Raw genomic sequence first — 21,904 nt, forward strand, 5'->3', positions numbered from 1 at the left:
CAAGTGCTGAGCCCAGTTCAGGGGAGAGCAGGGTGAAGAAGAAACCTTCCCACTGTAGGACAATTTGAGTGATGTGTTATCATACTGATAGGGCCAGAAGACTCAGAAAGCTGGAAAGGGCTTGCTCTTACTAGGCTGAACTGAGATTCAGCACAGGGATGGCTTCTGTTCGGGGGGTGGCAGGAGGCTATGACTCTGGACGGAGTGCACTACTTTTTGCAAAGCTGATGGTAAGGAAGACAGGCATTCCAGGCAGAGGAGAGAATGCAAACAGAAGGAGCTCCTCTCAGAAGGGAGTTCCTGGCCACACTAGGGGAGGAACAGGAGAGGAGGGAGGGGCTGAAAACTAATTCAGGGAGCACCCTTCCCTTTGTCTCCCACTGCAATATAACAATTCAATCCCTCTAATGCTGGTTCAAACCTGTATACCAGACCCGAATAAGACTTTCATGGAGGGGGCCCCAAAATGTCAGGCGAGGCTCAAGGAACTTGGGGCAGACAAGAGCAGAGTGAGCACAGAATGAATGCCTTTTAACAGACAAGTCCATCCCGAAGGCCCCCACATGCAAAGAAGCAGGTTCTCAGCACAGAGCCCATCTGTGGCCCTCCAATAAGACAGACAGAAGGCCACCTATGGATCATAGAAGAATAGCTGTTATGGGGACACGTGGAGGCTCAGGTCAAACATGGGGAGCTAGGCTTTGCACCTCTGGTCCTGCAGGCCAGGACAGGCTCTGCCTAGCAGCGGCTGCAGCCACAAACATGTCAGGCAGCCCTTGCCATCCCAAAAGCATGCCTTATTATTAAAACTCATACATCACACACTGAAGCAAATACCCAGCATGGGGGAATTGGAATCTTTCAGCGTGGCCCCAGATCCATCACCTTCTAAATCAGGTACATCAGCCCGTGAATCAAACGCATCACCTCTGGATTCGACGGACTCCCAGTCGGATTAGATGCATCACCTATTGAATCAAATGCAACTCTGATTGAATCAGAAACTGCTCCTCACCTAGTAAATCATCTAAATATTACCCACATTACAGGTTTGGAATGGCTGCCTCACCAATACATTTGAACAGACGATGTGTTAAAGCTGCCGTAACATTTAAACAATTACCTGCAGAAACGAACTCAATACATCCGTCACTTGGGCTGGCATATCAATGTTTCCAGCAGAAGTTGCCTCCCACATGTGCGGGCTTTCCTTTGCCTCTCTCTCCCAACCACCCTCCTTCCCCACTGGCATCCCTTCTCTTCCAGAAATGAGCTGAGGTGAGGCAGGTGGGAAAGGTGGGGGCGCCCCACCGCAGTCCCAAGGAGGCTGGCATGGAACCTGAGGCAGTGGACCAGATGTGGGCCCAGCCGGCTGCAGACAGATTTTGCTTAACTTGCACAATGTTTAAAAAACCGTGAATGCTTCGGAATCAGAAGATTCACCATAAAAACCTGGATTTCTCGGCTTCTCTTACAAAGTGAGATATGGCAATAAGAAACCTGCATGCTTACTCTCAGCTTAACCTAGCCAGAGTAGCTATTGGTAGGCATGGTTTCCAGTGCCTGTATTCTGTCATATAATGCTCAAAACAGCCTTATCCCAGTTTAGCATAATAGACTATTACTATTTCCATTTGAGGAAACCACGGGCACAGAAAGGGCAAGCGACTTGGCAGTGGTGGAGGCAGGGGCACAGTAGCCCACCAAGAGTGTCGTGGAGCCATGGCTACCGTGTGCTGTCAGGGACTCACTGTCTGGTTCACCTTGGCCTCAGCAGTCCTGGACAGTGAGGCCCAGCGTTGGGGGCTCTTTGAGAAAAGGTTCGCATCCTCCTGGTTTCCTGGGATATTACCTAGCTGGCCCTTGTAGGTGTTTGTGTTTGTGACCCCATGTTCAGATGTCAGGAAGAAGAGGAACCCTCATTCTTTGCCTTTGGGCTCATTCTGAGCAAGCCCTAGAGCACCCCAGCTCTCTTGCCCACAAGTGAGATCCTGCATCGATGAAGAAATGAAAGACAAATCCCACAAAACCCCACTCTTTATATCATGCATCTGGTTCTCCAACGGTGGGTCATGACCCATTCGCTGGTGGTGAAGTTAATTTAGTGGATTGAGGCCAACATTAAAAAGTTCAGTGAATAAGAGAAGGGAAAGCCAGGAAGGAATTGAGTGCCAAGGGGCATCTACTGTGGACAGGTCAGGAGTGCCTGCAGTTCTAGAGCTGGGGACAATAGGAGACAGAATCACACTAGGGCATGGGAGAGCCACATGCAGATGACAGGTCCAGAGAGGGGGTGGCCTGCGGATCCTGGGCTGAAACGGGGACAAAGGACATGACAGGCCTGAGCCTGCATGAGGCTGTGCCTTATGTCCTGATCTCAGATGTCACACGCCATTGCATGGACCAATAGATTGTGGACCACAGTCTGTTCTGTAAATTAGGCTCTGCTGTCTGAAAGGAGCAATATCAAAGACTTTGTGGGCATAAATGTGGACATTTTGCAAGCCACCACTTAGCTGTACCTGTGGTGATGCATGGCCCTGGAGGTTTCACAGACAGGACTGACATAGTCGGGTTCTCATTTTTTGAAAACTCATGGGGCAGCCACATGGAGACTAGGCTGAAGAGAGGAGAGGTAGGGGTTGGGGGAACTTCAATGGGGTGCGGAAGAGGAGGCTGGCCATGCAGGGGTCCTTCTTACCTCGTTAACCCCATGCCATTGTGTGCCACCCGCCTCCCCACCAGCCAAAGTCTTTTCCCCGTGATAGTTCCTATCAGAGAGGGCCTCAGCTCCAGACCTGCATGTTATCTACAAAATAAGATGAGGCTGTAGTTGCAGAACTGGAAGAAATGTTCATTGCACCATTTTAAAGTTGCATCCTGTTTACTACATTCCTTTGAATATGGTGCTGTATCATTCAATATGTAAATTTAAAAATAAGTTCTGTCTTTGCGTTGTAAATGAGACAATACCCTGCATTGTATTTGTGTGCATGTGTCAAGTGTTAATTTCTTAAACGTAAACACTGAAAAATAATAACAATAGCATGGTGTTTGAAACCCTACTTCGTCTTTCTTTCTTTCTTTCTTTTTTTTAATGCTCCCGAAGCTTGAGAAGGGAAGTAAGTGGCCCAATTCTGCTCCTCAAGAGGCCCTGCTTAGGCATTGTGGCGGTCAAGGCTGCCACCTTGGGCTCACCGAGACAGCGTGTCCTCTGTTAGGAGCATCTGTGCTCCCGCCCCCTCCCATTCTCAGCCTTTGGACTATGAACAAACCAAGTGAAATAAAGGTGACAGTTCCACACTGCATGGTCTTTGCATAGGATCTAGCTCTGGAAAATTCAGTAGAGTTGACAGGTGAGTTTGCAAAGGAGGGCCTGGGAGAGGCCAGGCTCTGGTCCAGGGAGGCTCAGGAGCATCCCAGGGCTCTGTGGGGACTGCCCTGTAGGTCTCTGGGAGCTTTGGCTGCCAATGTTCATTGCTGTGAGGCCACAGACAGGATGGGACCAGACAGGGGCAGCATCCAGGCCACGAGCTTAGCCTGAGGCCTTCCTTAGACTGATCCGGAAGCAAAAGAAAAGGCTCCTGCATCCTCCACAGGAAGCTTTGCAAATTATGGTCGTGACTGTCCAGTGTTCAGGCAGCAGAGCTGGGCATCTCGCTGATGGTTGGGACCCTCCTTCCCCAGGGAGCAGACACTGTCTGCTCCTCTCCCTTTCCTTTTTCCTCAGCTTGGGAACCTGGTTGAGAGGGTGGGGACACTCCCTTGAAAAGTACACCCATCCTAGGGCACACCTTTTCTTGCCCTACTGTGTGCACTTTGCATGATGGGTCCCTACAAAGGTGGAGCTCCCTCTGCAAAGAACCCCTTCCATCTCTTATCGGGCGTGGAGGGATTTCACGGGAGGGGCAATGCCTCAATGCTTTCTGTTAAGTGAATGCTTTGTAAGCTTCAAATCTTCTTTCTTAGACCACCAGCTCTAATCCCCCTCGTCCTCATCCTTACAGTGATAAAATAGGAGTTAGACCTTGAATACTTATGATGAGAAGAGGCAAACTGATCCAAAAGCTGCCACGGTGAAGGAGTGCATATCCTTAGTAAGGGCAGCACCTGCATTCCTTCAAAGGCAACTGTGCAGATGAGCAGGACCTGCACGATCCTGCCTGGACACTGTGGGAGAGTGTTGGGCTTGGCCGTCCTTTGTGATCAGTTGGAAAACCCAAGTCCAGAAACTTCCTTGGGAGTTAGGGGCAGCTCAGCGAAGTGTTTGTTTTGTTTTCTTTTCCATCTGGCATTCCTCCTGGCCAAAGGAATTCAAAATGCTCTAGTTTACAATCTCACCCCTCCAAACCAGTTCATTCCCCTCCTACCACTTTGCCTCAGTGTCCTTGGGTTTGGAAAAAGGTTCAGGAGCAATGCCTGTCTTCTTCTACATTTCTATTGATAGTAGATGGGTGTGGCGGGGAGAACCTGAGAAAGGTGCTCCAAGGAACGCTTGAGGCTGTGGCTGGAGGCAAGGCCCACGGAAGCCTCTGGAAGCTTCCCTGTGAGTGCAGCGTCAGGACAGAGGACGCAGGTGTTTGGGCCTCTCACATGCAGAGGCTTCAGTGCTGTGGAGGTCTGGCTGTCCCTCTGGGTTGCCCTAGGGGGTGGCCTGTCTACTGCCAGGTGGCTGCTCAATCTTGACATTGGGTTTAAGCTGGGGGGTCTTGTCCTCAACACAGTGCTGCTCCAGTCCCAGGGTCATCAAGGAGACCCTAGGAGAGGGCTACTTCTGAAAGTCATGCAAATACATGCAGGGGGTGCGTCCCAGACATGGACGCTGGTGGACGACACACAAGCCAGCAGGAAGGACAGACAGGAGTGCTGGACTGTAAGGAAGGTTAGCCGTGCAGGGGCCCAGCACTGGGCAGGACGTGGCGGGGGTTGACAGGAGAAGCAGGAGGCGGGGCCGCTGGCCAACATCAGTGAAGAGGAAAGAGACAGGGAAGCAACGGGATCTTCCTCCTAATGACGGAACATAGAGAAGTCAGGCATGTCCCAAGCACTTCTTACCTAATTCCTACAACCCAAAGATATTGCTATTATTTTTATTTTTACTTTATTTATTTATTTATTTGAGGCAGAGTCTCGCTCTGTCGCCCAGGCTGGAGTCCAGTAACAAGATCTCGGCTCACTGCAACCTCCACCTCCCAGGTTCAAGTGATTCTCCAGTCTCAGCTTCCTGAGTAGCTGGGATTATGGGTGTGTACCACCATGCCTGGCTAATTTTTGTCTTTTCAATAAAGATGGGGTTTCGCCATGTTGGTCAGGCTGGCTGACTTCTGACTTCAAGCCCAGCCTTTTGCCTGTATGCATGTGATAACTAAAACACTGACAGTTTAAATAACTTGTTCCCATTTTACAGTGTAAAAAACCTGAGGCTCAAAGTCATTCTCTTGTCTAATCAAGATCCCAGAGTTAGCAGAGTGGTGGAGTTGGGGTTTAAAATCCAAACATGTGGCTGGGCGCGGTGGCTCATGCCTGTAATCCCAGCACTTTGGGAGGCTAAGGCGGGTGGATCATGAGGTAAGGAGATCGAGACCATCTTGGCCAACATAGTGAAACCCCATCTCTATTAAAAATACAAAAATTAGCTGGGTGTGGTGGCACGTGTCTGTAATCCCAAAAACTCGGGAGGCTGAGGCAGGAGAGTCGCTTGAACCAGGGAGTTGGAGGTTGCAGTGAACTGAGATCGCACCATAGCACTCTAGCCTGGCAACAGAGTGAGACTCTGTCTCACCAAAAAAAAAAAAAAAAAAAAAAAAAAAAAAAAAATCCAAATATGTTTGACTCCCCACCCTGTGCCTTTCAAGATCCTGGCAATGAGTGTGAGCTTGTGTGGCTGGTGCCAGCTGTGTTATGGACATGGCCGAGGAGGGTGTGGACAGGCTGTGACTAATGCCCAGGAGGTGGAGCATTTGGTTCCACTTCTAGGAAGAGGTTGTGCTGCTTCCCACATTACTTACTCCACCCTGAAGACCCTCAGTTTTTATTATACCTGGAAATTCCAGGTGGAAACTCATGCCCGTGAGTGCCTGGAATTGGCTCTGGTTGGTTCTGGGCAAACAGGGTTACTCTAGTTTCTTTCATGCTAAAGCAGTTTCCAGTTCCCTCTGAGTATCCCAGGGAAGATGCAGTGGGTGCAGCTGGAGGCTGGAGTGGGGTCTGCCCCCAGGCCTCTTTGTGCCACACAGCCACTGCCTGCCCCCTGCCCCCACCCCACTCACTCTGCCTGCTCTCTGCAATTAGCAGCTCGCCAGCTCAGCCACTCAGCTGACAGCCTGAACTTTTCTGCCCACAGTAGCCTTCAATGCCTGAGGTCCCCAGAGGTTCTCAAAGGTCACAAGAAAAGAAATGCTTCTGTGGGCTCCTTATTGGATGAAAATACTCCTGGCTTAACATTACCCTGTTTGTATTCAAGGACCTTCACTCTTTGAGGCCATGAGTGTGTGATGAGAGGGACATGGAATGACCCCTGGCCCTATCTGAAATGCCCCATTTGGCACTGCTGTAGGCTAAGTAATTTTCAAACTTTCTTTAGCTGCAGATTTTTTTGTTCAAATATCTTATACAGAAGGCCAGTTGATAAAATAGAGGAAAGTAAAGTATCTCTGATTGAATAGGGGTATGTGTTGGGGGACCTGGAGTCCTTGTCTGCTGAGTCTCCCTTGCCCCAGTAGCAGGACTAGCCAGGTTTCCCAGCAGTTTGGAAACCTGTGATCTAGTCCAAATCTTTCGATTTGCCAGAAAGGAAATTCAAGTCTAGAGAAGAGATGTGACTTGTCTGCTACTTCAACAGAAAATATAGAGCTGGCTAGTTTATACTAAGTTTGGTTTCCCAAGTTTATCTGGCAGAGTATGATAGTCTAGTTAGAATCCATTATGCTCTTTCTTCCTATAAACTAATTATCAGCTATTGAAAACATCATTAGAATCAGATATGCAGGTGATTTAAGTTTAATAAGCAGTTACTAAGTGCTTTGTGGCCACATTCAGGACACTGTGCAGCAAGAAAAAGCCCAGTGGGTACCCTAAGGAATGGGAGGAAAGAGACCCTCAAGCAGATCATCCCAGTACCCTGTGGAGTGTGAGGGCAGCATGCACAGAGTGCTGTGGGAATGCAGAGTGCCTCAGTCCAGTCTGAGCGTTTGGGGGGCTTCCTAGCTTGGGTAGAGCAGTGAGGATGGGAAGACTCTGCTGGTGAGGGCAGAAGGCAAAGGGCATTCTAGGCAGCTCCAAGGCCCAGAGGGAGGATGAGTATGGTATGTGCTGTGAATGGCTTGGTGTCGTCAGAGGGAGGGATGCTAAGTGGGGAGAGGAGGAAAGGGTGCTGAGGCCTGGGAGGCCATATTCAGCATCTGCCGGGGTCAGGGAGGCCATATTCAGGATCTTGGGCTTCATCCTCAAGCAATAAAAATGAAAGATTTTCAGTTGGGGCTAAGCAATTTAGGATGGGGGCACCTGGTTGCTATGTGATGATGGATCTGAGAGGACGAGGTGCAAAGGGAGGCCCACTTAGGGCATTGTTACAATGGCCCAGGTGAGTTGTGATGAGGGGCCTGGGGTGAGGCAATCTGGTAGAAATTTCTGGAATATTTAGGAGACATTTTAGGTAGGTGAATGATTGGATTTAGGGAAGGGGTGATGAGGGATAGGGAGGAACTGAGAACATGTGGCAAGTGATCTAGAAGGGCCTGGAAAGAATAGGCTGTGTGCTAGACCAGGGCTCTTGAAAGTCTGGAACATGGATAGGGCAGGAAGGCCTGTGGTCAGGGCAGATACCACCAGGAGAGGCTCTGTGTGGTCGGCAGGCTCCTCGGGCAACAGAAAGTCCCCTACTGCCCCACCCGCTGCCAGCTCCCTGGTAGCTGTGGAAGCCTTTTCAACTTAGGCAAGGTTTCTCTCCCCGCACTGTGAGAACCCATGGAAAAGTCCAGGAACTGAGGGGAGCTGGAGGTGAGGCTGTGCTCTGTGTTCACCGTCTCAGTGTCTCCCGAATGCTGCTCTTTGTGATCTCCAGATGACTCTCGAATGTGTGGCTACTGGAGCACCTTTTGCTTGACTGTAACAGAACACCTTAGAGTGGGTGGCTTATCCACGACAGAAATGGATTGCTCACAGTTCTGGGGGCTGGGAAGTCCAAGATCGAGGTGCTGGCAGATTCATTGTCTGGCAAGGCCCCACTTTCTGGTTTAGAGACAGTGCCTGCTCACTGTGTCCTCTCCTGATAGAAAGGGAGAGAGAGCTCTCTGGGGCCTCTTGCCTAAGAGCACTAATCTTGGTGATGAGGATAATGGCCTAATCACCTCCCAAAGACCCCACCTGCAAACACCAGCACATTACGGATTAGGTTTCAACATAGGAATCTGTGGGGACACAAGCTTGCAAACCCTGGTATGGAGCAAGCAGAGAAAAAGCAAACTCAGGCCCAGATCCCGAAAGCCAGCTGTGATGCAGGAGGCACCCACTGTACCAGCAGCCCGGCGAAGAAACTGCTAACTAAGGTCACGTCGCCCGCCATCACCCTCTCACAGCAAGGGGTTAAACATTTCTTTAAAAACCCTACAGTGCCTTGGAAATCAGCTGAATGGCCTTACTGAACAGCTCCAAATGTCCTGGGTGCACTCCCTGGCTTTCTGACGAGATATAAACGGTGGATTTTATGGGCAGCGGCATGGGCCAGTGGGCTAAGGACAGGCCGGGGAGTCAGCAAGGACGCCGCTTCCGCGCCTGGTGACCGCTTGACTCAAGGTGTGACCTTGGGCTGGTTGCTTAACCTGTTTACACCTTAGTTTCCTTGGCTGAAAAATGGGAGTCCTGATACCACGGGGCCTCACAGGGGGGCCGTGAGCGGCAGCTAATTGATGGCTGAAGTGCACCCTGGATGTCTGTGGTGCTAGTAAACTGCTAGTAATTATGCGGCGCCTCGGTGTGCTGGCAGCCGACACGCAGGGCACTCTTCCCAGGCCAGGGGCCTGGGTAGCAGGCTGAGAATGCCTGGCTCAGCTAAACGCCAGCCATTCACCTCCCCGGTGAGCCCCTCTGCAAGGTCGTTCTTCATCTCCTGAAGATCTTTCTCCTTGGGGCGCTGACATCTCTTCGCTCTCAGACCTGCTTTTAACCTTCTTTTCTGCAAGATGGGGCTTTTTCTTTAATTGACAGTCTTGTGAACAATCATGTTTGTTGAGCGGCCGCTGCATGCAGGATGTTGTGTTAGGTGTTTCCTGGGCCTTCTCTCATCCAGCCTCCCCACAGGAAGAATTTAGGGGACCCTATTGTTCCCATTTAACAGATGCAGAAACTGAGGCTCAGAGAATGTAGGCACTGTGGGTATTATTTCACTGGAGCTTGTCTATCGCTGCGTCCATATAAGGGATGAGGCTGCCCAGTCCCAAAGAGCCGTGAGAAGGGTTCAGAACGAGAGTTTTCTGGTTTCAGAGACCTTTCTATGGCTCTGCACAGCCCTCCCTGTTAGCTCTTCATTTCATGTAGTGGGGCAGGGGGTGGAGCAGAAGCATCACTGCACTGAGGTGCAAGGAACCTGGATAATCTTTCCCTGTCTCTACCGCAAAACGATTGTGAGGCTTGGGGCAAGTCAGTTGACCTTTCTGAATCCAATCCGTCCCTGTGACATTCCTTTTGGCTCCACTGTGTGATGACTCGACACTGTGGCTGTATATCACAGTCACAGATACCTACTCTCTGCTTGTTCTAAAATTTAACAGGTAATATATTTGCTCTGCCCAGCCAGGCTAAGTGATCCTTGTGGTCAGAGAGCGTACTTGTATCCAGTTGTCTGTAGTAAACTGCACACACAGAATGTGCCAGGAGGTGTGTTAGGAGTGAGACTGTGTCCCTGCCACGACTCTGGTCAATATGGCAGATGCATGAGCAGGAGGTTCCAGGAAAATGTGGCTCATACCCCAACAGAGGTGGCCTTCTGGTCTCTGGGTCCACGTGGCCTGGCTTGTCAGTGGGCAAGAGCTGTTGAGCTAGCCCCTGACGGACTGCTCCTTGAGAAACCAAGTGATTCCCATCAGCTTATCTAGGAAGGGTAGAGGGTGAAGAAAGAGTTGAGCGTGTCTGGCACCTGTCTTACAGGAAAGTTTGGGTCTGGGGGCTAGATTGACAAGAGACCTCCTCCACTGGATGCACGAGGATGCTAGAAAAAGCCAGCGGTCCTCCCCTCCTGGACTGATCAATGATACCCAATCCCCCAGCTGCCCCAGAGGGGCACTCATGGGTCACAGCAAATAAGGAACAATGCTGTCATCGGTTTGAGCTGGCAAGGTGATGGTAGCACTGTTTAATTTTGCATTTCTTAAACTGTTGACAAAGCTGTGGAACATTTCACCAGCCCAGGCCTCAGACTGCCAAAATCCAGGCAGGCTGACCACCCCCTTCCTCTCTGGGCATGCTCTGCCTATTCCTCCCCCATCTCTGCCCCTCTGTGAAGCCTCTGCCGACTGGCACTTTTCAACCTTCCCAATGTTTCCCCTGTTCTCTCCCTTCCTGGTCTGAACAAAGGACTGGCAAAACTAGCATCATCCTTGGTGCCCGCAGGGCCAGCCACCAGTCCCACCGTCCTTCCCTCTTCCCCTCCCCGAATCACAAGGTCCTGCTGCATTTCAGTCCACAATTCTCACCCCTGAGCCTCAGCTCCCAGGAGAAGGGCTATATGAATGTGAGCTTCCTTTAAATCCTGCCTTCCCGGACGTTTCCAAGTAAATGGGATCAACCATCACTTCCTATTAGCACAACTTGGCCTTTCCAGCAGTGATGGGCAGCCACGGGCTGCTCTGCAATCACTTAGACTCGTAAAAACTGCTGCATGGGCTACCCCTGCATCATGGAGGGCTCTGGGGAGCAGCGGAGGGAAGGGGATGGGGGAGCAGAACACAGATAGCTCAGAATCTTTTGCTAAGGCCATCCGTGCCAGGCTTTCTCCGCCTGGCTGGCTCTGACCCTCTCAGCGGATGGCACCGGGAACTCACCAGGGACAAGGACATGGAGCTACAGCAAGTAACATAAGTGGCTGCAACCCTTGGCACCTGTGCCAGGAGCTATTCTCAGATCTCATGCAATCTTGCTGTAAAATCTATGATATATTTAAATGTGAGGCTCAAAGAGATTGATTGCTCAAGAAGGGGCAGGACTGGAATTCCACTGTCATGCTCTTTCTGCTTTCCAAGGGACCCTCCATTTGCCTGCAAAGGAGGACCCTATAATATAACTCAGCTCAGAGAGAGCTATGCCCCTTATAGAGGACAGTTCCTTCCAGAAGGGCCACATCAGAGCAGAACAGCCAGAGTCAGCTGTCTGGAGGTCAGGGGGACCACATCTTCAGGGCCCACCCAGGCTCTCAGTGGTGGTGAATGCGTAGGAGTTATTCCTCTGCCTCCAAACGTATGGAGACACAGCTTCCCTCCAGGGTACAGACCCCAGGGTTGAAATTCCAGCTCCGAATTTTCCAGGCCTCAGAAGCTCATCTGACTCTCCTGTATAGAGCATGTGGTATGGATAACAGGGCTGGAGATTAAAAAAACATGAAAAAACCCGAAAAAATCCCGACGTAGAGCTGCTGTGAACCTGGTGCAAAAGCATGTACCAGAGAAACAGGTCTGCAGATCAGCCCTCTCACTGGCTCTGAAACTCCTCCACCAGCCAGTTTCCCAGGGTGGCTGGTGGCCGGGCCCCAAGGCAGAAGTGCTTTAGTGCGGCGGAGGATTCCCGGCTTGGCCTGCGTCCCGGCAGTCCTTCCCAGAATGACCCTTCACTCCTTCATTCTTTTGGTACAAATTTCTGCCAAAGGAACACAGATGGAGAGGGAAAATTGGGGCTGGGTTTAGGTGGGGGAAAAACATTCTCAGGATGCCAATATGTTCATCCTGGATGAAAAACTTCAAACAATCAGCAGATCATTTTAGGGTTTGTGTGGCAACACACACACACACACACACACACGCGTGCGCAGGTGCAGAAAATGGTTGTTTGGTTCTCATGTTGTGCTTCTTTAAGCTAGTTCTGGAAAATGAGGGTGCTCGCTGGAGAACATTGCAGAGGTGTAGGGCCAGCTTTTAGGCTCTTGTTCCGTCCCAGGCCTCAGGGTCTCTCCTGAACCTCTTGCTTTTCGTTCTTCCCCCTGCCTCTCATTTTCTTCTCTATCCCCCAAGTCCTCAAGCTCCCCTTTCCCTCTCCCAATGCAAACTAGCTTTGCAGACTCACTCATTCACTCCACAGGGAAAATGACTGACATAAAGTGTCCCCTTCCTGGACAATTGCTTTTGCAATTTCAGGGACAAATGACTGTGAAAATGTGGTGTCTCATGCCTCAGGAGCACTGAGGCCGGGAGAGGGGGTGCAGAAGGCAGCCTAGTTGAGGGTGCTCACTCCTGCTCACCTCAAAGTCCTGCTCTGAGGATCAGGTCTTGTCTGCTACCCCTTGCTGTTTAGAATCACCCCTACAGGCTGTGAAGGTGCTTCATGGATAGAAAGAAGAGTCTCACTCTATTGCCCAGGCTGGTGTGATCTCAGCTCACTGCAGTCTCTGCCTCCCAGGTTCAAACGATTCTCCTGCCTCAGCCTCCCAAGTAGCTGGGACTACTTAACATGCGTTTCTTCTTCACATTCCAAGCAATTATTTCCACCCTCCAAAAGAGGCAGATCGAGAATGAGCATAGATAGGCTGTGGCTAACTGCATTGGCAGGGAGTAGACCTGCTAACCTGGCTGAGGGTGGTCTAGTTTGGCAGCTGCTGCCCTGGAGGTGCCTGGAGCCAGGGTTGGAGGGCTCTGCCTGATAAACAGCTCTCTGGCAGCAGTGAAAGGGCAGAGGGAAGGCTCAGGCCAGATGCTGAGGGGAACTGACAGCAGGAGCACGTCTTCGCCCTTTCTTCTGCTGAGTGACAGGGGCCTGGAATTTGAAGACCCCTAAATGTGACATGGCCCGACCTTTGGCACCTGGGTTTTGGGAACTGGTAAGATGGCAAGAGAAGCTGCTCGGACTGAAGCCTGCTGTAAAATGAAAAGGGTTTTGCTCACACCGTCTCATTAGGTCCTCAAGGGCGATGCGGGCAGATTTCCCACTTACCAAAGCATCAGTTTCCTTCTAGGGAATGGGATGAGGGTCTGCCAAGGCCAGGGGTGTGTGAGTGACAGAACCAGGACTAGAAGAAAAAAAAAAGAAAAAAAAGAAAAAGAAAAAGAAAAAAAAAGAAAAATTAAAGGAGAACCAGGACTAGAACCAGGTCTTAACTCTCAAGGGTCATCCTGCTGATTTTTCCAGAGGTGTGAGAAGTAATCCCACAGATCAGGGCAAAGTTCAACAACAAATAACATGCAAGTTCCAAATATGTGTGTGTGTGTGTGTGCATGTGTGTGTATGTGTGTGTATACACACACACGTACATAATGTGTATAATGTATACATGACAGAAATGTAAAACGTATACATGGTGTGTACATAACAGAAAGCAATGCTTTCTAGCAACTCATGGTCATTTGATCTTCTCACACTATTTAACTTAGTTTTCACAGGAGTCACATTTCCTCTTTGTTCTCATTATATCATCTGTTTGTCGAACATTTTGTTAAATCACTTATTACAATAGGCTTGTTTTTGCAATAGGAACAAAGAGACACAGAGTCTTAGGAGGCGTGCCTTCACCTTAGGATCAAAGCATCACACTGTACCCCATAACTTCACAATTACTATCTGTCAATTAAAAACAAACCTAAAAAAGATTGGGAAAAAATCAACACATTGAGAATGATTCTTCATTCCGATTACTTGACAAGTGTACATTTTTGTATCACTTTAAGGAAACGGAAGCTGGAAATGGCAGGGATGGTTTGCTCAGGAAAGACAGCTGGACACGCCCATCCGTGGATCCATTCTCAAAGGAAAGGTGTTGTGTCTACATCTAAGGACTGTGAAAGGATGTACATTTAGGTTTTAAGTTAAAATGTAGAAGGTGTATCATATAATTTTCTCTGATTTCTCTTTTTAAACAACTTTTTCCATTAACTGGCCAACAGCAGTCCATATTGCATCAGATAAAAGGGACCCTGATCTAATAGCAAACACTTATTGAGCAGTTATTCCGTGCCAGATGCTATGCGTAAGTGCCTTTTATATAACAGCTCTTCTAATCCTTACAATCTACCTAGGAGTTAGATACTAATATTTCCTATGGTAGCACGTGGGCCAATTTGTACAGATCTTGATCTCTCCTGCCTCCCGTCCACCCTCCCTTCTCTTGCCAGTTGGTAGACCATTGCTGAACCGCATCCCCATAAACCAGCACCCCTCCTCTCACAGCCTTGTGTTAGAAGGTGCTCAAGTCCTCAGATCTTTGGAAACACCAGCCCCTGATGGATCCATGGGGAAGGGGTGTGGTGGCTTCCAAATGGCCCAACTGAGGTTCCAGGTTCATGGACAGATATGAAGAAGTAGACAAGTAAATCCACGGAGTGGAAGCTGTGAAAGAAAAGCTGGTGGAATGTGCTCAAGAAGGATAAAGCCCAGCACTGGGCCCTTTCCTATGATGTAAGGTGAAGGGCTGGAGTGGAACTTTCAGCCATGAAACCCTGGGAAAGCCCATCTGAGGTGCTCAGGTGGAATGGGGTTGTGGTGGAAAGGATTGGAAGTTGGGGAAGTATTCCTGGCAGCAAGCGGACCAGGAGACAGCGCTTCTTGCTTCAAACTGGAGTCTAGAATTGGGGCAATAACAGCAGCAGCAAGAACCACAGTAGGAAGAACAAAAAACAGTGCCTCCTTGAATGAGGGGCATCATGGAGCCCTTGACTCCTGCGGCTCATGTAGCTGCAATCAAACATACTTAGTGAACCGGTATAGTTGAGGCAAAACTCCAGGGTCTATTCAGGTCCTTAAGGTTGGATGAGCAGGATGCTAGAGGAGAAAGTGTCAAGAGCTATGTGCTGGGAAGAGAGATATAATACTTGTGACACACACCTGATAAAGCGCTCCTATCCAGGACACCATGCATAACTCTTACAACACAAAAAGAAGACAAAGAGCCCAATTAGAAATAGGCAAAAGATTTGAGTGGACACCTCACCGAAGAAGATATATGGGTGGCCAGTAAGTCCAACTTCATCAGTTGCCAGGGAAAGGCAAATTCAAGCCGCTGTAGCATAACACCGTGCAGACACTAAGGTAGCTAATGTTTAAAGCTGTCGGCCAACTGTGGGCGAGAAGTGGTGTGTCCAGGGTGGGGCAAGGCAAGCAGGCTGAGTAAGGGGGTGCGTTCTCTGTAGAGAATTTTCAAACAATAGTGAAACCACAAAGCCAATCTGCTTTTTATTATCACCATGCATCGGCAATTCTAAACAATGTCAGTGATAAGATATTCCTCCCCAGCTAGGGCAGACCTCTCCCACAACCCCCCCTTGGCACCCTGCTTCTCTTGGCCAGGATGTGGAGCCACATCCCAGCAGGATGGATATGTGTGTGTGTGAGATGTAGCACAGCCACCTCGGAGAATTACTTGGCAGTTTCTTTTAAAATTGTAGAAATTGCACTTCTACATATTTATCCAACAGAAATAAAAACACATGAAATGCATGTTTATAGAAGCTTTATTTATAATAATCCCCAAATGGGAACAATCTGCTTGTCCATCAATAGGTGAATGGATAAACAACATGTGGTATATCCATACAATGAAAAGGAGAAAGCCTGATGCTTGCAACAGTAATGAATCTTAATAACGTTATGCTGAGCAAAAGAAGCCAGACACAGAAGAAATCACACTGTTTGATTCCATTTATTTGAAGAAGAAGAACAGGCAAATCTAATCTATAGTGACAGAAGGCAGAACAATGGTTGCCTAGGGCAGAGGGTGGGGCAAGCATTGACAGGGAAGGGCTACAAGGGAACTTTTTGGTGTGCAGGTAATATTCATTAGATTGATTGCCCTGGTGGCTACATGGGTGAACATATTGGCCAAAACTCACCAAAACTGCGTACCTAAAATGCGTGCACTTTATTGTGTGTAAATTACACTTTAATGAGTTTGATATGAAACCAAAGTTTGAAACAAAGGAGAAAAAAACCCTAGGGTTAGGACCAGGACAGATATTGATTAATTCAATAATATGTCCCAGGCTTTTTGTGGTTATTCCTGAGTGGAAGTCCATCAACAGCATTCCAGAGTCGTGCCTGTAGACCACACTTGCAGTGTTTAATCTGGAAGCGCGCTTACATTAACCATTATGGGGAGCTGTGCATGTTTGAACCCATAGAAGTTTATATATCTTCCCTTTAAAGTGTTTTTATGTGTCTCTCAAGTTCCAATATTTTTAACTGCTTTAGAAGTAGGAGAAAACTGCTGTTTGAATTACAGCGATAGTGATGATAATAACAGCGTTCATTTATCGAACACACACCGGGGCCAGATACTGTGCTGTCATTTACCTGCATTGTTTTATTCTGTCTTCACATAACCCTGACCCTGTGAGGCACTGTCTCTGTGTTTTAGAAAAACATGGTGGTTCGGAGAGGCGAAAGCTCTTGTCAAAAGCACACAGCTAGTCAGGCCAGCGCTGACATTCAGGGATGTCTGATTAGGATGCCGTGTTCTTGTCACTGCACTCCAGGGCTTCCAACCTTGGGCCAGGCTGACCCCTCCTTCCTCCGTGGGAGGGCACAAGGCATGCCTGCCGCAGTGGAGCACACATCCTCTGGTCTGCTGCCAGCATCTTCAGGGCAGCTTCCCATCCCAGAGGAGCCTTCTGTAGCTCAGGCTTCCCTGCAGTCACCGCAGTGCCTGGCAGATAGACTCACACTGTGTGACGAGCTCTTGTTAGCATCATTCATGGACTGCAACCAGCTGCAAAGCTGAATCGCCTTGTCCTCATGGGCTTTAGGGGTGGAGGGAATATTCCTCCCTGACCTTCTATTCCTGCCCTGAGCTGTACGTTCTCCCTCTCTTCCCTCCCCTAGGATTCTGTGAAGTTTATTCTTTTGAACTGTGACCGTGACTGTATATATCTCTGGGTGTCTTCTAACAGGAACCTGCGTTCCTTCCACCGCTGAGCTGGCTAAAGAAGTTATGCAGGGCCCAGGGGAGTCCTGGAGGAATTTGTTCAAGTCTGCTGGGGTCTGCATCCTGACACTCAAGTGCATAAGTGCGGCCGAGCCTGTTTGACAATCAAACCCAGGCATGAACAAGATGAGGGAGATGCTGGGGGTGGGGGTGAGTGGTACGGACCCCAAGCTGAGCCAGCGGCTTGTGTGAGGAGGCCTGTCTGGAGGCCTGGTAGGGGACGTGACAGGGAGGAGGGGGCCCCAGCTGGGGAGGGGATACATTCGGAGAAGAGAGGAGAAGATAATGGAATCCAATAGAGCTCCCGAAGACGTGTCATCTTGCACCGCTGAAACCCTTTGAATACACTAAATCCTTAATCAGAGTAGCCTAAAACTGCGATGACTACATGGAGACATGTTAGTCCAGATAAATCCTTGCAGGTTTCAAAGATCTGAAGGGCCCAGGCACTTCCCTGTGCCGCAGCTGCCCTCTGCCCTCTCCTCCATGATGTCATTATTGAAGTTGCGCTCTCACCTCGCATGGTGTGGGTTGACATTGACAGTTGTAGCACTCTCACGCCGACTCTGGAGGATTATTAGCTTTGAAGCTATTTGGCCTTGAGCGGTGAATTCCTTTTTGAGCTCACACTGGCTTATAATATCTGAGAAGGCTTGCTCTACTCTGGCCCCAGCTTGAATTAGGAGAGGAGGCCGCTTTCCAACTTGGAACTGATCCCAGCAGGAACAGAACAGGGAATATTATCCATTTCTGATGGGCAACAAAGTTAGTGTTCTCGAATCCCCCAGAGGCCTTCACACCGAGTTTCCATTTGAACATCAGAGTTGGAGCCACGGCCTGGGCTGCCTTTGCCGGTAATCGTGGCACAGTCTTACAGCTCGCAGCTGGACCCAGAGGGGGACTCGAGGAGTACACGCTCCTCTGGCCTCTAATCTGTTTGTTATTAGGCTGTTGGAAACCCCTCAGTGGGGCTGGAAGCTGATGTCAGAAGAGTATAATTCAAGTGAATGTTTAGAAAAAAATAGCAGGGGGGAAAAAAAAAGCACCCTTCTGTGATAATTTGCATGTGGTGAATGTAAGTGTCTGGGAGGATTAATTAGCTGAACAAAGCTGAGGAAGGGACTGCCAGTGAATGGGTAAACATAGTGACCCAAAGAGCTTCTGACCTGCTCTTAATTTCTTCCCAGGATTTAAGCTAACATCTTGCAAAGCTTATTCCGGGGAAAAGGGACCCCTCCCCAATCCCTAGTCCCTCTCTCCATCCCCAGGCTCAGCTCATGACGGCTTTTCCATAAAAAGAAAAAGTGTGCTCATCACTCTCCCCAAAACTGTGCCAATGTGCACAAAAGCAGCTTGAGGGATGTGACATGGTGGCCTCAGTTTCATTAGGGACCAGCAGCTGTGGTACATGACAGTCTACGGAGGAATTACGCACAGCTTTCTGGTGAAAGAAAGGAAGAACTCCTAAGTTTTGGGGTTGCTAGTTTAGAGGGAAGAAAGTTTTCTTGAGATTATCACTTATTCATCTACATGCGCTTGTTTATCTCACAGTGATCACTTATTTATTTGTCTGTGTGAAGGTCAATCTTCCCCAATACTATTTATGTCCATAATTCATGGACTGCCTTTCTCATGATGCAACTGGTTTTTGGATGCACCAGCCTTGGAGCTTAAAAAAACCGAACTAGAAGCCTTCAGATTAGAGCTGGCCCTGGTTTCTCAGTTGGCTAGAAAACACTCAGCACCACTGCCAAACTTCAAAGCTGAAGAATTAAATGCACCCAGGAGAAGATGCTAACAGAGGTGAAAGCACAGCCTTCCTGAAGACAGGGGGATCCCAGAGCACATCTGGAGGGGATGGGTTAAGTTGTAGGACACCGTCACACCCAACAAACCCAACCAAGAGTGTCCCTCTTTGCCGTGGTTCAGCTGAAAAAATTCCTTGCATGTTACTTTTGTGATGCTCAGGCAAGTAAACAATGCATTTCCGGGCTGGGTGTGGTGGCTTCTGTCTGTAATCCCAGCACTTTGGGAGACTAAGATGGGTGGATCACCTGAAGTGAGGAGTTTGAAACCAGCCTGGCAAACATGGTGAAAACCTGTCTCTACTAAAAATACAAAATTAGCTGGGTGTGGTGACCGGTGCCTGTAATCCCAGATACTCAGGAGGCTGAGGCAGGAGAATCACTTGAACCCAGGAGGTAGAGGTTGCAGTGAGTCGAGATCACATCACTGCACTCCAGCCTGGGCCACAGAGCGAGACCCCATTTCAAATAAAGAAACAACAGTGCATTTCCGTAACTGGATGCTCCCTACCTACTCCTTGACATTTCTGAAATTGAAACGTTTTACAGTTGACATGTGCGTTAGATGTATCAGTGCTCACCAAAAGGTGATATTAACATGATGTGTCTTAGAGTGTGTGCAACAAGGAAATATGGTAGGAAAAAAAGTATTTAATATTTAAAAAATAACAATAAGACCTATAATCATTTGTCTCACAGTCTAACTCATAAAAATGATTTGGATATATGCTGAGGTGAGAGTCTGTGAACTGGCTGTGTTTACCTATGTGATATCCAGACAATGAATGGGTGGTTCTGATGCTGACATTCCCATTATTAACTTATTTATGAAATTGATGAGTGCTCACCTCATCAAGGTTTACTTATTTTGGCAAAATGATAAATTGCACTCATTTTTAATTGGTGAGCTTTTTTTTTTAAAGAACAACAACAAAAAAACTTTTTCAGGTCTGTTAATAATTTCCAAAGAAAAGAGCAGTGAATGGTTGAATAAATAAACCATTCTTGATGACAATTTAAGCACTGGAGTGACAATATATGTGCATGTGTGTGCTTGTGTGTGTGTGTGTGAAAACTCAATAGGGCAATCTATTTCTGATTACTGCTATTAATTTGGGAAGTACTATAGTAGCTGATTCTGTGTTCAAGTATATGCATTTACCTATGCACATATAATATCTTGCAGAGAAGAGTTTACAAATAGATAGCTAATGTCCAGGGTTCCTAATGACAAATAATTAACCAAAAAAACAGCATGAGAAATTTCCAAGAGTAATTTAGTAATTTATAGGCACAATTTCAAAGGTAGAGTGGGCTGCCTTAGGAGGCAGGTAGTTTCTGGTCACTGGATGTGCTTGAGTTATAAGGGTTGATGGACTAATTGATGACAATGTTTTGGTTGGAGTGGTTTTATCAGATGTGGGGAGTTGGATGTGGTGAATATTTTAGCCACTTTCAATGAGAGAATCTGTAATTCTGTGACATAGAATATGCAATATCATCTTAAGTGAGAGTGCATTGAAGCCAGGGATTACATCTTATATTGGCATAGTCTGTGTACATAAAATCAATGTATATAGAAGCATGAATGGATAGAACTAGATGATTTCTGATATGCCTTCCAGCACAAAGATGGGAGTTGAATTAATGTATGTCAGCCTATGCCGATGATGTATGTGGCATGACTTTCTTGAGGCATGACTTTCTTGAGGCATGACTTTCTTCCTCAAGAATGTACTTTACTGAACCTCTGGTTCTCTCTCTTTTGCTGTCTGTGCTCCTTGAATCTGAATTTTTGGTGGCACATGTGATGGAGTTAAGTTATATCTACAGATATTTGACTATTCACTTGCCTGCCTGACGGTGCTGAGTTGCCTTGGAATAGACTTGTTGACTGCCTGGGTTTCACTCTGTTCTACTCTCCTGAGGAGGGGTCTCGCGTGTCCCAGCAAATACCCTGTGCCCTGGGCACCAGCTTCTTCTTAGACCTCACCTCTTACACATTCTCACACGCAGGAGACCCTGCTCCACCCTCGTGCAGGGCTGGCTCAGCTTACCTCCACCTGACGGGCATCACCTGAACAGAACATATCCCTGTTTTACCAGGAACACATTCTACCCTAAGGCAGAAATCTGGTGGCATACTGCTGAAAAGGAAGAGAACCATTATTCTGAATGTTCCTGTGCGACGAAACACCCGACGTTCAGCAAGAAAGCAGACTGGTCATACTTTAATCCTCAGTGCTCAAGTCAGCCAATCACTTTGAGTATGAACTTTTCCAGTGCTCCATGTTTTTTGTAAGAAGTTAAGCTTCTCCTGTACTGGGCATGATTTTCAGAAACTCTTCTGAAAATCAATGAGGGTTGGCAGAGCCAGGGTAGAGCAGTTTCTAAGTATGGATAGCTCCATAAAAACCATCGGTGACAATAGAGTAGGCTTTCAGCAACAGTTTATCATGCTGGAGCTGACTTGAGTCATACAACTGTTTTTCTGACTCTGTCCCCCGGATTCAGCTTTGGCTTCCCCGCTTTTTTTTGACAGAGTCTCACTCTGTTACTCAGGTTATAGCTTTGCTCTTAAAGTTTAGCTTTCCAATGTCCTTGAAAGGGTCCTTGGGTGATGCCTGGGCCACATCCATACGTGTCTGCTAAGCAATGCCCTGCACAACTTGGGGGTAGAGGTGGTAGAATAGATAGATGTGGATATAAATGGAGCCACACTCAGCAACTGTTGCTAGCTACCTCTCCCCACTAAGTTTATTCTTTGTTCTTGTGCAAACCTGAGTTTGTCTAGTTTGCTTCACCACATCATGGGTTCAATGGAGATTATAAAGGAGAGAGGCTCTTGTGATTTTCAGTCCACATCTTCCATTTCCTTCTAACAGCTGGCAACACTGTCCACTCCCAGAAGAACGCTGACTTCCACTTTCACATGGAGCACACTGGGGCTCAGCAAGTCTTCCCAGCAGCTTTGATTTTCATTCTAATG

This window comes from Aotus nancymaae, unplaced genomic scaffold, assembly GCF_030222135.1.
Source record: "Aotus nancymaae isolate 86718 unplaced genomic scaffold, 86718_ANA_hifiasm-v0.15.2.pri h1tg000003l, whole genome shotgun sequence".
NCBI lineage: Eukaryota > Metazoa > Chordata > Mammalia > Primates > Aotidae > Aotus > Aotus nancymaae.